A 14,693-nucleotide genomic window follows, 5' to 3' on the forward strand; every position below is an offset into this window, starting at 1 on the left:
AGAGTGAGCAAGAGAAGAAACAAACAGTGGGAGGTGTCCCACTCACGCCGAGGTCAGCCCGCGGTAAAACCGGGCCAGACCTCTTTGCGGCACAGCCTTTTGTTGCCGCCCACAGACAGCTGCTTCTCCAAGGGAGACTATTGTGGGGTGAGTTTTAAGAAATTTTTTTTCTGAAATAAGGTTACCACTCTGTTTGGGACATCCTCTTAAAACAGGATCCTGGTCCTGCTTCTGGCAGTCTCTCTTATCCACCATGACTCTAACCAATGACCTCTGGTCCTGTTTGCTCTGCCACCCCCGACCTATACTTCAACCAGGAAAGAAGGCAGATTTGAGAGCCCTTTATACCCTCAAGGGGAATATTTATCACACCTCTTTTGTGAGTGCCAACTTTTTGTATGTCTGGGTCCCTACATCCAAAAGTAAGCCAATGCCACCTTCTGGAATTTCTCCCCTCAATTGGCAATTGGACGGCATAAGTAGTTTCAGCTGCATTAACTCTTATTTTAAAATTAGTATTGATCACAATTATCAAATAAATCTAAGAATCAGCCAGGAGAGGGGCGTAAGAAGAGCTTATGTCAGACAAGTTCTCACAAGAATAAGGTCTTAGAGAAGCAGACTGAAGAGCCGCCAAGGGCAGGGGGATCAGGGAGGAACTGGCAGGCACTCCATGCCCCAAAGCCACAAAAAAAAAAGTGTTGTCTAAAGCATTTCCCAGAAGGGTAGAGCCAGACATCCATGTCTGAGGATGAGCCTCAGCCAGAATCCTGGCCTGAGCCCCAGAGTTTATGACTCTGGTCATTGAGTCAGGAGTCTCAAGTTGCTGTACATCAGGACTCAGTGGTGTTTCCTACTCTCATGGGCAAACTTCTGAGCAGAACATGAGGAATAATTCATGAGGCCAGAGGCAAACTGGGCCCAGGATGTCTGCCAAGAAATATGAGAGTTGCCTTTGGTTCCTCATCTTGGGTTATCTGTACTGACCAATTTCATTCACTTCCCCCACTGCAAGGGGCTCTGGTCCCTGACAGAACCCTCTTTCCCTTGACCACCTAGGCGTGCCCTCAGCGTTGAGGCTGGAAATGCTTTATGCGGATTCCCAGCAAGGAGGAGCAATGCTGTAACCAGCTAACCTGGTAGCCCCCCTTTTGGACCTGGAGTGGGTGCCAATCACTAGACCTTTAAGGCTGATTCTCCTCAGAAGCTCTGATCCGCTCATGCCCAGAACTGGCACTCTCCAGTTAGCCTAGGAGAAGGCAAGTGTGTGTGCCCTACCCAGGATAGCCTCATAGTTTGTGAATGCTTACAGCAACCTAAGAAAGAGAGAATTATTTTTAGCTCCATTTTAGAGTTTGAAAAAAAAAAGAAAAAGAGGCTTAGAAAGTCTAAGAAATTTCCCCAGATTCACCCAGTCAGCAAGCAGTGGGGACAAGATTAGAACCCAGCCTGCCTGGCTCTCACATCAGACTCAGCTACCTCCTAGAGCCACAGTGGTTGCAAACAGGGACCTCCTCTGCCAGAGTGGGAAGTCAGTCTTTTTTCCAGGAAAAATTAGGATAATTCTTAGATTCTCATTACATATATTTTTATTGATTGATATGTTGTTTGGTCATGTTGTTAAGTCATTTCAAGTCTGTCAGTTTCATCTCCTCATGAACTCTAAGATTCTTAAGGATAAGTACTATATTTCCTCCTAAATGTTCTTCCCTGCTTAGCTCCACTAAGATAATCTCCAACTTAATTCAAAAATTTTCCCAGTCTATCTGCTCTGGTAGGACATGGCTTAGAATTCACTCCCCGGGATTTTGTTCCATGTTTTCTTATTCATAACATTCCTATTGTACCAGCTAAAGCTTCTCCCTTGGCTGCATCACTCTCAAGACTAAAGTTTGTTCCTAATGATGCTCGTATACTTACCAAGATGGCTATCTGAGTCCCTTTGGGCTGCTGTAACAAAACAAAACAGTCTAAGTAGCTTACAAACAACAGAAATTTATATCTCACAGTTCTGGAGGCTGGAAGCCTGAGAGCAAGGTACCAGCGTGGTGGGGTAAGAGCCTTCTTCCAGGTTGCATCCTCTCATGGTAGAAAGGGCTCTTTTATAAGGGCTTTGATGCCATTCAGGAGAGTCCTGCCTTCATGACCTAATCACCTCCCAAAGGCCCTATTTCCTTATTGAAATTGGACAGCCCAGAAGAAATGGATAAATTCCTAGAAACATACAGCCTACCAAGACCAAATCATTAAGAAACAGAAAATCTGAACAGACCTATTACTAGTAAGGAGATTGAATCAGTAATCAAAAACCTCCCAAGAAAGAAAAGTTTAAGATCAGATGGCTTCACTGGTGAATTTTACCAAACACTTAAAGAATTAACACCAATCCTTCTCAAACTCTTCCAAAAAATAGGAGGAAACATTTCCAAACTCATTTTATAAGGCAAGCATTACCCTGATGGCAAAACCAGACAAGGACACTACAAGAAAAGAAAATTACAAAACAACATCCTTGATGAACGTGGGCGCAAAAGCCCTCAACAAAATATTAGCAAACAAAATTCAACAATACATTCAAAGGATTATACACCATGATCAAGTGGGATTTATCTCTAGGATGCAAAGGTTATTCAACATCTTTAATAATTCAAGGATTATTCAAATCAATCAATGTGATACACCACATTAACAAACTGAAGAATAAAAACCACATGATCATCTGAATAGATGTAGAAAAAGCATCTGACAAGATTCAACATCCATTTATAATAAATAACCCTCAACAAATTGGGTATGGGGAACATACCTCAACATAATAAAGGCCATATATGCCAAGCCCATAGTTAACATCATACTCAATGGCAAAAAGCTGACAGCTTTTCCTCTACGATCAGGAACAAGACATGGATGCCCACTCTCACCACTCCGACCCAATGTTGTACTAGAAGTCCTAGCCAGATCAATCAGGGAAGAAAAAGAAATAAAAGGGATCCAAGTCACAGAGGAAGAAGTATAATTGTCTTTGTTTGCCAATGATATGATCTTATAGTGAGAAAATCCTAAAGACTCTACCAAAAAACTCTTAGAACCAATCAATGAATTCACAAAATCAATATATAAAAAGAAATTGCTTTTCTATACACTAATAACAAACTATCAAAAAGAATTTTTAAAAATCTCATTTACAATTGTATCAAAAAGAATAAAATACCTAAGAATAAGTTTAACCAAGGAGGTAAATACTCATACACTGAAAACTATGAGACATTGATGAAAGAAATTGAAGAAGACACAAATACATGGAAAGTTACTCCATGCTCAAGGATTGGAAGAATTAATATTTCTTAAAAGTCCATGCTAACCAAATCAATCTACAGATTCAATGCAATCCCTATCAAAATTCCAATGGCATTTCTCACAGAAATAGAACAAATGATTCTAAAATTTGAATGGAATCACACAACATCCCAAATGTCAAAGCAATTGGGAAAAAAGAAAAAAGCTGGAGGCATTATGCTTCCTAATTTCAAACCATATTATAAAGCTAAAGTAATCAAAACAGTATGGTATTGGCACAAAAATAGACACATAGCTCAATGGGACAGAATAGAGAGCCCAGAAATAAACCCAAACATATATGAACAATTAATTTACAGCAAAGGAGCCAAGGATATACAATGGAGAAAAGAAAGTCTCTTCAATAAATGGCATTGGGAACACTAGATAGCCACATGCAAAAGAATGCAACTGGACCACTATCTTACACCACACACAAAAGTCAACACAAAGTGGACTAAAGACTTGAACATAAGACCTGAAACCATAAAACCCCCAGAAGAAAACATAGGCAGTAAGCTCCTTGACATCCGTCTTGGCCATGATTTTTTGAATTTGACACCAAAAGCAAAGGAAACATAACCAAAAGTAAACAAGTGGGACTATATCAAACTAAAAAGCTACTGCACAGCAAAGGAAACCATCAACCAAATGAAAGGCTATCTATGAAATGAGAGAAAATATTTGCAAATCATATATCTGATAGGGGGTTAATATCCAAAATATATAAAGAACTCATGTAACAAACAATCCAATTAAAAAATGGGCAAAGGATTTGAATAGACATTTTGCCAAAGAAAACATACAGATAGCCAACAGGTACCTGAAAAGGTGATTTGATTTGTATCATCAGAGAAATGCAAATCAAAACCACAATGAGAGATCACCTCCCACCCTTTAGAATGGCTATTCTCAAAAAGACAAGAAATAACAAGTGTTGGTGAGGATGTGGAGAAAAGGGAACCCTTCTACATTGTTGGTAGGAATGTAAATTGGTGAAGCCACTATGAAAAACAGCATGGAAATTCCCCAAAAAATTAAAAATAGAACTACCATATGATACAGTAATTCTACTTCTGGATATTTATCTGAAAAAAAGAAATCGCTGTCTTTCAGAAAAGATATCTGGACCCCCAAGTTCACAGCAGCATTATGTACAACAGCCAAGATATGGAAACAACTTGAGTGTCCATCGATGGACGGATGGATAAAGAAGATGTGATGTATACATACAATGCAACGTTATTCAGCCATGAAAAAGAAGGAAGTCCCACCATTTGCGACGACATGGATGGATCTTGAGGGCATTATGCTAAGTGAATTAAGTCAGACAGAGAAAGACAAATACTGTATGATCTTACTTATACGTGGAATCTAAAACCAAAGTGAAATCATAGATACAGAGAACACATTGGGCATTGCAAGAGGTGAGGAGGTGGAGAGTTAGCAAAATGGGTGAAGGTGCAAACTTCCAGGTATAAGGGTATAAGACAAGTAAGTCCTGGGGATGCCATGTGCAGCACGGGAACCACAGTTCATAATACAGTGTTGTATATTTGAAAGATACTAGGAGAGGAGATCTTAAAAATTCTCATCTCAAGAAAAAAACTGCAACTATGTGTGATGATGGATGTTAACTAACTTTACGGTGGTAGTCATTTCACAATATATACGTAGGTCAAATCATTATGTCATATACCTAAAACTAATACAGTGTTATATGTCAATTACTTCTCAATTTAAAACAAAAATAATTTCAGCAAAGGTACATAGACTGTTCTCCAAAAATTCAAAACGCAGATTCTGAAGACAGACTTTGATGTACCACGTTTCATCTGGAAGAGAGCAGACATGCCATTATGATGTTGGGGTAGGGTGTGATATTTTTAATATACCATCAATAAATTAAAAGATATTAGCGATCCCATAGGCTATTGATGAAAAGCTTCACCACCTTAATTTACCAAAGAAGACATTTCATAAAAACTATTTTAGTCTTGACTGACTTTGGCCACTCAGAAATAGAAATTCTTGCAAGACACTATTTTAATTGAGGACAAAGGGTATTACCCCTAAAGTTAAAGTCAAATTTTAAAAAAAGTAAAGTACAAATGCATGTGGGACTAGAAGATTTTTGTCCCAATTTGAACTAGACTTTCTATATGCAACCTCATTGTCAAGGACCCAGAAATATCTGTTCTGTCGATCAAAAGGAAGGCCCTTAATGAGCCCACATAAAACCCAACGTGAGAATACTGAGTAAAGCCCAATTTGACCATGAGTTTCCAGATACTGTCTCTAGGGAAAAACTCAGAGAATTCACACACCATCTGAATGCATAAGAGCAGGAAGATCATCAATGCAAGACAAATAAATCAGCTATAACTTTCCTAGAAGCAGAAAAATACTACAACAGCAGATATAGACTCTATTAAATGGACAGTTAGTTAAACATCTTTCTCGGGGTCACCACAGCAATAATTTTTTTCTTGACCTGAGTGTAAGTCCCTCCGATATAATTCCTATTTACTTTCAAAACCTAAAAATTAACAAAGATACAAATTTAAGAAGCGAATTCTTCTCCATATCAAAGTCAAAGTCTCTTTTTAATAACTCAAAAGTCTTATGAATATGGTTACACATAAATATTTTTTCAGTGTGTACTCCTTGGCTCGTTTCTCTGTCTTGTCAGATAGCTGGCGTCCTACAAGAAAGTCCGTGAAGAGAGGGTGACGTTACTTTCCAAATGTCTGGCGACTCCATCCCTCCCTTTTCTGCAATCGTCGTGTAGGGAAGGCAAAAAGGGGACAAACCTGCCCAAATACTCCTGCCACTTGTCGCTCAGGATCCCTTCGTCTGCTTCCACGTGGCTCTCAAGGAGGCAAAACCGATCGCCAGCATGTGACGTGCTTGTAGGATCTTCTCTCACCTCCCCTATTTCTGAAGCAGAATCCGGTTAATGTCAGTTTGGGGTGTGAGTATAACTTTTTGTATAAGATTTGACAATAATTTTTAAAAACAAGCAAGAGGAGGCTATTTTGACCACTAACTTGTATGTTAGCTTTTCTTCTTTGGCCTACATTTTTAAAAAAGAAAAAAATAGGATTGCTTCTTGGCTGTGGCTATAAGTGCTCATTATCTTTATCATCAGAAAGCAGTCATTAACTCCTAATTGGGCCAGGTGCTTCAATTAGAGATGGCACCATTAAATTAGAGTCATAGAAATCTTCTCATTGTACTCATGATGGAAAGACGCATGTGTCTGGGAAGGGTTTAACTTCACATATTTGAAAGTATGTTCAATCCCAAGGGATTTGTTTTGCGTGAGTCTCTAGATAGCAAGATTAAGATGAGAAGGAAAAAGAGGGGGATGGTATCTTTGCTTGCTTGCAAAGAGACACTGGTGTCTATCACTAAAATATAGATATGCACATCTCTATATTCCCCTGAAATAAGTCCCTATAATGAAGGCATCTCCCTCTAGAGAGCAGCATATTTAATTAGAATGGATTTATGTACGGTGTGGCTCACCAGGGGAGCCTCAAGAGACGAACATCTTGTTATGGGAAAGCCCAAGAGATTCAGCCGCCAATCCTCCTCGGGCCTACTCGGCGCGATGTGCACAGTGAGCCCCAGGGTTCTGCCTGCAATAAAGATGGGTTCTGCTCAGCTCTCAAGAATGGCCTCTTAGAACACAAGTATCCCTCCTTTTGCCACATGAGGTAAACCTGCTTCTGTTACCCATGCTGAAATTCCAGAACCTTCCCCTGGGCCTCCTAGCTGCTGTGATTAGCAAGAAGGAAGAGCCTCGCTTCTGCCCAAATTCACACCACAGTGGATCCCTAAATGTAAAGCACTCAAACCCTTTAAATGCAAATATTTTATTCTTTCCTCTATAATGAAAAAGGCACTCATGATAATGTCTCACCTAGGTCCATTTTTTATTAATCCTTTCTAGAAAACAGTAGTTTTCTTTAAAGTTTTTACATTGCAGCTTATTGCACAAAAAGAAAAACAATAATTTTAAAGTGATGGTATTTTATATAATTTCAACTTTTAAAACTAAAACACAAATAATTGGTAATCATGTTGTTAAAAATATGGCGTAACAGATTGTCAAAACACCTCATGTTGGCCCAGCTCCTTTCAGTTGACAAACATTTTTTTATCTTTACAACTCTTTGAGAAAGGCAGCAAGGCATTACCAACACTGACACCAAGCCAGCAAAGCATACTGCCCTCTGTTGAGTTCAAAACTATGAAATAATTAGAGGCTGCAAACCTAAATCATAAGAATTTCAAGCTGAATCGTAGGTTGTGTTAAACTCAAATAGGCCTGAAACGGCCATTTACACTTGCGTCCCTCCTCCTAACTGCTCTGGTCATTTTTCTTGGCTGACTAGCAATTTCTAATGCAAAATTTACCTGATCATTGCTGGTGTTCTTTTAAAAGTCACCAGATGGCCACGTGAGAAGGAGTAGCTTGGGGTCCTGGGCCACTCCTCTTGTCCAGCATGTGCAATCTATAATAACCTTTGATAACCAACCTATTTAACCGCAACATTCCACATGGACGCGAGTTTACCAGAATGACTCCTGTCTCCTATTACGCACAGACACTCCGCTATCCTGGTGATCCTTAGCAATTCTGGTGAGGTTTGAGAAAATTCCTTTATTAGGAGACTTACCAAATAAACCACAGATTATTTAGCAAAACTGAAACAGAAAGAAACTTTCCAGGGTTTAGCCAAAAGACACAGCAGAGAACACAGGCTGAAATAATGAGTCGGCAGCTCAAGAAGAGAAGGGAGAAGGAATAGCAGAGCCCCGCCAGGCTTCATTATGCCCCTTGAGTTGCTGGTAGTAAAGTTAATTTTTAAATGCTTTGAGGTGATTAAAGAGCTGGCATCACTCTAAATGTAAATAAGTCCCATTTCATTTCCGCGAAGCCGGCTCTGGTCGGGGCAGTCACCAGCTACTTGGCCTGCTGATAAATTTAAGACCCATAGTCTGGTTCATAATTAACCCTGTCTTAGGAAAGCAAAGCGTAGCAAGCTCCTTCGTAAAGACAAGCACACCCCGAGACCTGTTCTCCAGTTTCACCAGGGAAAAGTCGGTGGGTCAGAGAAAGCCACGTTAAGCTCAGAAAGCCTTCTCGTGTGGATGACGGAGCGCTAACCAAATATTTGGTAGAGATGGTGTCATTTCCTTCACCCAACAAATCTGAAAAGTGATTTGAGAGACCAACCTAGCAATTGAATTTTGGTCCGTTTTTTAATAACAGGATTCTGTCCCTTCTACTTGAAGCTTCTGGAAGGAGCCCGATGAATTATTTATTTCCCACTCAATGCTCTCTCTCCCCGCGTAGGCTCTATTCATCCCTCCATCTTATCGTAATAAGCCAGGTCAGCCCCGAACGGAACTTGAATCACGACTGCCGGCACTGCCTGCTGCCCCGCCTGCCTGGCCTACTTTATATTGTTTGCACTCCACTGAAGTCGGTGTGCTGGCCGTAAGATTGCATAACTGCTTTACCCCGGGGACCCTCATAAAAATGAGAGGGTTGGCTCATAAAACCGTCCCACTGTGCAAAACTGTAAATAGCTTCCTCAGAGGCAGGACGATCCGCGGCTGCAAAAAGTGCCTCCCCTTCGTGCCAGAGGACAGGCCCGCCCCTCCACAGTCCGCACCTCCACCATCCGGTGGGTCCTGTTTGTCCGGGGAATTGCAATGCCAATTGTTTTATCCATGTTTTGCAACTCAGCGCCATTTCCTCGCTCATATTTCCCTTCTGTTTCCTCTTTGCCACTGTTTGCAGATGCAGGAAAAGGCCACGGGCTCAGATGAGGACAAGGCCCCTGCTGGAGCACAGTCATGTTGACAGGCCAATGATGATCCGTCATCCTCCTTGTGTTTACACGAGGGGTTAAATAAATAAACAGACTGTCCAGCTGCTGTCTGCTTTCCAGATTCAGAATGATGGTCCAGAACAGCCAGGCTCTGACCCTAGCTAGCATCCTGTGTAGCGGTGAACTGCAGGGTCATTTGGATGCCCATGTTGTTTCTAATAACTCCGTGAGCAGCACTGCAGGACATACCACATACCTTCTTCTACCAGCCACCAAGAACAACCAGCACCTCCATTCGAAACGCTTGTCTCCCCTGGTGTGTTTTCTAAAGAAGTTCTGAAGGAATAGAAGAACGTGAGACAGGTTCACAGATAGGATGCAGCACAGGAGAAAGGCACGCGAGGTGTCCTGGCTGAGACAGCTGGCCCCTCCGTTTACGGATATTGTGACTTTGAGCTGCAAATTACATGCAAGCGTACATTTCACCTTTCCTAAAGCAACCCCACCACAGAGAAGGGGGAGTGTAGCCTAGAGCAGTGGTTCTCATGGTAGGGTCCCCATTAACATCACCTGGGAGCTTGTTAGAAATGCATATTCTCAGACTTATGAATCAGAGACTTCAGAAGAAGGGCCCAGAAATGTGTGTTTTAAACAGCCCTCTAGGCAATTCTGAGACACCTAAAGTTTGCAAACTACTGGCCTAGAAAGAGGACAGCACACAGCACATATCATCAAACTGCCACGTGCAAACAGCTCTGCTGACCTCAGACAAGCCATTCCGTCCTTAAACCTCCATTTCCACCTGGGAAACAGGCAGTAACAATCATGCTGGGGGACTAGTTAGTGAATGTATTCGGCCTATTAATCACAGTATAGGATCAGCTAATAGAAAATACTCAATAAATATTAGTTATCATTGTTTTTACTCTTCTGAAAACACTAGGACTGGAATAAAGTATTTGCTCAACAAATGAAATGAACAAATGAATCCAGGAATGAATGACAGGATTATAGATGGTCAGCTTGCATCGAGAAGGAAAATTCTAATGGAAATAAACAACTAGATCTCTGCTTTTTAAAACACAGATTAGAAAAATAAAGGTACTCTTCTCTGAGATCTTGTGAACATTGCAAGCATTTAACCAATGATAGGGTAGGAATGAAATGAAGGAAGGAAGAACAGAGCAAAGGGAGTGAGTGGAAAGGATAGGAATTGAAATTATTTGTTTTCTGCACTGCATTTTAAACACAGACCCTTGACTTGGAGCATTTCTTTCCTCCAGGTAGTCTACCTAGAGCCGTGCCCCGATACCCTTAGGGTCTTTCTTCTCTTTTCCTTTACCCTTTCCTCTTCAGTTTAAGGCACTTTTTTCCTGATTAAGAGCTACTTTGTTTCCCCAAATTCTAATGCTTGCAGGGGAGCAGTGCTGGAGTGGAGGAATTGAGGAGGGGTTCTGAGAGAGCCACAGAAGGGGCTAAAGGGAGGTGGAGCCAGGGCTGTTGAGGGCGAGCTCAGAAAACACAGGCTCATGGGATCATCACAGGGAGCATCCACTCACGGGATCGTCACAGGGAGCATCCGCTCACAGGACCGTCACAGGGAGCACCCGCTCAGGGAATCATCACAGGTAGCATCTGCTCATGGGATCGTCACAGGGAGTATCTGATCATGGCTTCAGAACGCAGAGTCACCACACCAAACCCAGGTTCGAAGTTAGTTCAGGTGAGGAAATAAAAGCTACTAACTGGAAGTCTCTGCAAAAACCAGCTGAATCTGACAACTCTGCTGCCTTCACTTTGCCATGAGAAAAATCCTCAGTGACTTGAAAAACTGAGAAAGGATTTTCCCCTAGACATGAAGTCCTGAATCAACTGACGAACCCAAATGGAGACTAAGGGAGACTACCCCTCTATCATTCAAGCCAAGAGTGTATTTCCTCTGCTGGACACAACTGCCAAATTCTTCAGCAATGAGGAAGCTGTGCGATGGTAAAAGGTAGATCTTCGAATGAGTTTAGCTGGCCATGTCTTCATTTTTCTACCCAAATCAGGTCCATCTGAGAGACGGAGGAACAACCAAAGAAACGAGCTTAGACTAATTTGAGGTAAAGACGTTTCTTCTAAGTCAGAGCATCACTCTGAAGGAAGACCCACAGGTTTGACCTAAAGCTTAGCTTATCTTAATGACAGAGTTGCCTGCTCTCAACAGGATATGTACAGCAGTGTCTCATGGTGAAGACCTGTACCCACTGTCCCACCTTCCCAACCCTCCCCTGAGACTGGCTTCTTCAAAGAAAGCACCATGTGACCATATTTCCAGTCAGACTATAAACTGCCTTCAAGTTAGGTTAATCCATAATGGACAGAGGGCGCTGTCTGTCCTGAGTGGGCGGTGTCTTACTGAGCTCCTCCCACCTGGTCACCGCCATTTTCCAGCCTCGGAAACTATTTGACCTGACAACTCTTCGTGAAAGAGATTTCTGCTCTTCTCTCTCCAAAGTCATTTCTCTCCATCTGGCCCCAGTGAGCAACATATATCCTTTCAGCCTCCCCTTCCCACCATCCAAGACCACTTTCTCCATAGAAAGGGAGTTCCAACCAAGAACTCTGATAGACCCAACGCTGAGGGTGCCGAGGGTGCTCAGTAAACGGCCGAGGGTTGTTTTTGTCCCCAGAGCACAAATCACTTCTACTGAATGGAAACCCTTTTCTCCTTTTTGAAATCGCTTCGTTCTGAACTCCGATCCTCCTCTTTCTGGGCTTCACAGTTCTGTCTCCACATCAGGCCTGTTCTACATAGAAAATCACCCCCTGCCTCCCCAAAGAAGTCATCAGACACGAGAAAGTGCAGTGAGACTGAGGTGAGCAACGATCTCTTCTAATAGTTATCAGTGAATAACAAGCAAGTGAATACTGTAAAGCCAAAATGACCAAATACATGAGTAAGACGTAAGTATCCATGTTCACCTGATAAAGCCAGCCTCTGTGACAGAACTCTTTCCCAGAGCTCCTGCCACACGCGTCCGTGCTTGCCTTTGCCTCCCTGCTCCTTTCACCAGTGATGACAGGCAACAGAAAGCAGATGCCATGTTCCACCTGAGAGCAACAGTCTCACACGTGACAAATTCATTTCCCAAAGATCTGACTGATATTCAGAATGTAATGCACTGATCGGGCCAGGAAGAACCAATGATTGTACTCAAGCCATAGAAATAAGCGATGCAGGGGTAGAATGAAGCCTACTGAAACCTTCTCCCATCTTCTTGTGGTCTTTCGAGGAGTTATTATTTAATATCTCTTGCTAAGTGCAATGATAATTGAGGAATATAAAATTTGCTCCATAAATGGAATGTTGCCAGGTCAACCATAAGAACCTCCATCTCTGAGAAAATATCTCCTGTGCCTTCATTTGTCATTGTCATTTACTGAAACAATAAAAGCAGCAAAATAGTAATCTGCAGCTGTGTGGACAGTGAATGAAAACACGAGCTCAGGAGTCCAGTAGAGCTGTTTGAATCTTGGCTCCACCGCTTAGCATGTGATTCCACTTCTCTGAGCCTTAGTTTTCTTAACCTGGAAAATGGGGAAACCACCTTATTTCCTTCAAAGGTCCTTGTGAAGATTAAAGAAGGCATTGTGCATGCGGCACAATTCCTGGACCAGCGAGTGTTTATATGGAATTGGCTGTCTTTACAGTTTCACAAAGAACTGGCACCTAGGCCATCCCATTTGATCCAGACAGCACCAAGATGAGGCTGGCGAGGCAAGCATTGTTGTCACCCCGTTTTACAAATTAAAATGAAAAGTGGGTCAGATCGATGAACTGACTTGCATTTGCTCACATGGCACGTGGTCCAGGGTTCCTGACTCCAAAACAGATGCTCCTTGACTACACTTGTACACTCTTGTGTTAATATAAATTTCCTTTGTGACTCACATCAAATTATTTTATGTGATTCTAACTGCAATCACACGAAGCAGGTGGGGCAGACATTATATTTTGCAATTTGACAAATGGGAAAACAAGTTAGGGAGCAAAAGGTCCGCCGGGGCGCCCCCCTCTCCGCGGGTCCTCCTGGCGCTGAGGCAGCGCCCGGGAGAGAAGAAACCAGCCCCCCTCAAACTGCCGGAGATCTAGCGCTTCATTAGTCCTCTGCTCTAAACACTTTGAGAAATGAACTGTTTTCAATCTACAGAAGGCCCTTCCGCATATCATTTCAAGAGCGTTTAACGTTGCAGAAGTTTTTAAAGAGCGATTTCTAATCCAAGGTGGGAAAGATCAACTACCTAATAAATCTGTGTCGCCCGAGGTCCCACCTGATCGCCTGCTCCCTGTGCAGCCCCTGGAGCTGAGGGCGGAGGAGGTGGGGGGCGGGCACAGGGAGGACGGGCGTCCGCAGTCACCTCGCGGTCACCTGGCCCCGAGAGCCACCTGGGCTGGGCGGGCGCGGGACCGGGCCTGGGTGGCCTCCCGGCCCTGGGCGCCGGTGTTCCCTGGAGGCGCCGCCCGCTCAGGTGTCCCCTGATGGCCATTTGCGGACGGGAGCGGGCACTTGTTCCCTGGCCGCGCCCAGGGAGCGGAGACGCAGCGGCGCTGCGGGGGCGCTGGTAATTTTGTAACCAGCAAATGAAAGGGCAGAGGAAAATCCCCAGGAAACCTTTCATTCTGAGGTATCTCTAATTTGTGCAATTATGTAAATACGTTATGCAGCTCTCCTTAGATCCTGCGCTGCCACGGGGATGGCGGAGCTAAAGCTGCCCGGCGGGGCCGCCTCGGACTCTCTGCTGCGGGTTTAGTCAGAAGGTGGAGGGGTCAGAGGACAGGGCTTCGTTCACTTCAAGTATTTCATAGTTTTAAAATCTTTTATTTGTGCTCCATTTTCTCAATCTGTGACTGAAGCGAAATGAGACTTGAGCTCTGTACTACCGTCCAGTTTTACAATAAACTTTATACAGACTGACAGTCCCTAAATAGAGCTATTTCTGTGCACCAAGCAAGATCAAAGGAGACCGGCGGATGATCTGAGGATGGCGGGGGAGGAGAGGCCGGCCCGGCGCTGGGGGAGGCGGCTGGCAGGGTGGCAGTGCCCGGCCCAGTGGGAACCATATGGACCGGTGCTCCCATTTCTCCAATGATAGTGGTAAGATGTCACATTGAAATTAATATGCAGAATAGTAACAGTCTTTTTAGTCGTTTGTAATGACAATTACTAATTTTTAATAATTTCTTGGCTTTAAACTCTTTTTGCTTCATTTTCCCGAAGTGTCAGGATTAGATTTGATGATCAAGTAACATCTCGGTTCTGGTATAAAAGAGCCCCATTTGTTTCATACACAATTTCTAACCGCGTTTCCAGACTTCATGCCCTAAAATGTAAGCCGAGGTACAGCTGGTGCGCAGAGAAAGGCACAGTGTCGCTGGAAGTCGTGGAGGGAGGGAGAACTCTCCAGAGGCCACAGGGGCTGGGAGGTAGGCTGGTGGCCGTGGGGCCGCGGTCCGGTGTCTGC

The 14,693-nt window shown here is 43.2% G+C and overlaps 1 long non-coding RNA gene across 1 annotated transcript; it reads left to right on the top strand.

The window, feature by feature from the left end:
• The first annotated feature begins 21 nt into the window (after positions 1 to 21).
• LOC138921364 (uncharacterized) lies at positions 22 to 14,157 on the top strand. The gene is made up of 3 exons (XR_011433878.1): positions 22 to 147; positions 6,029 to 6,310; positions 9,155 to 14,157. It is a non-coding gene; the product is annotated as an uncharacterized lncRNA (long non-coding RNA).
• Positions 14,158 to 14,693: the final 536 nt, after the last annotated feature.

Source organism: Equus caballus, chromosome 29 (genome assembly GCF_041296265.1).
Source record: "Equus caballus isolate H_3958 breed thoroughbred chromosome 29, TB-T2T, whole genome shotgun sequence".
Lineage (NCBI taxonomy): Eukaryota > Metazoa > Chordata > Mammalia > Perissodactyla > Equidae > Equus > Equus caballus.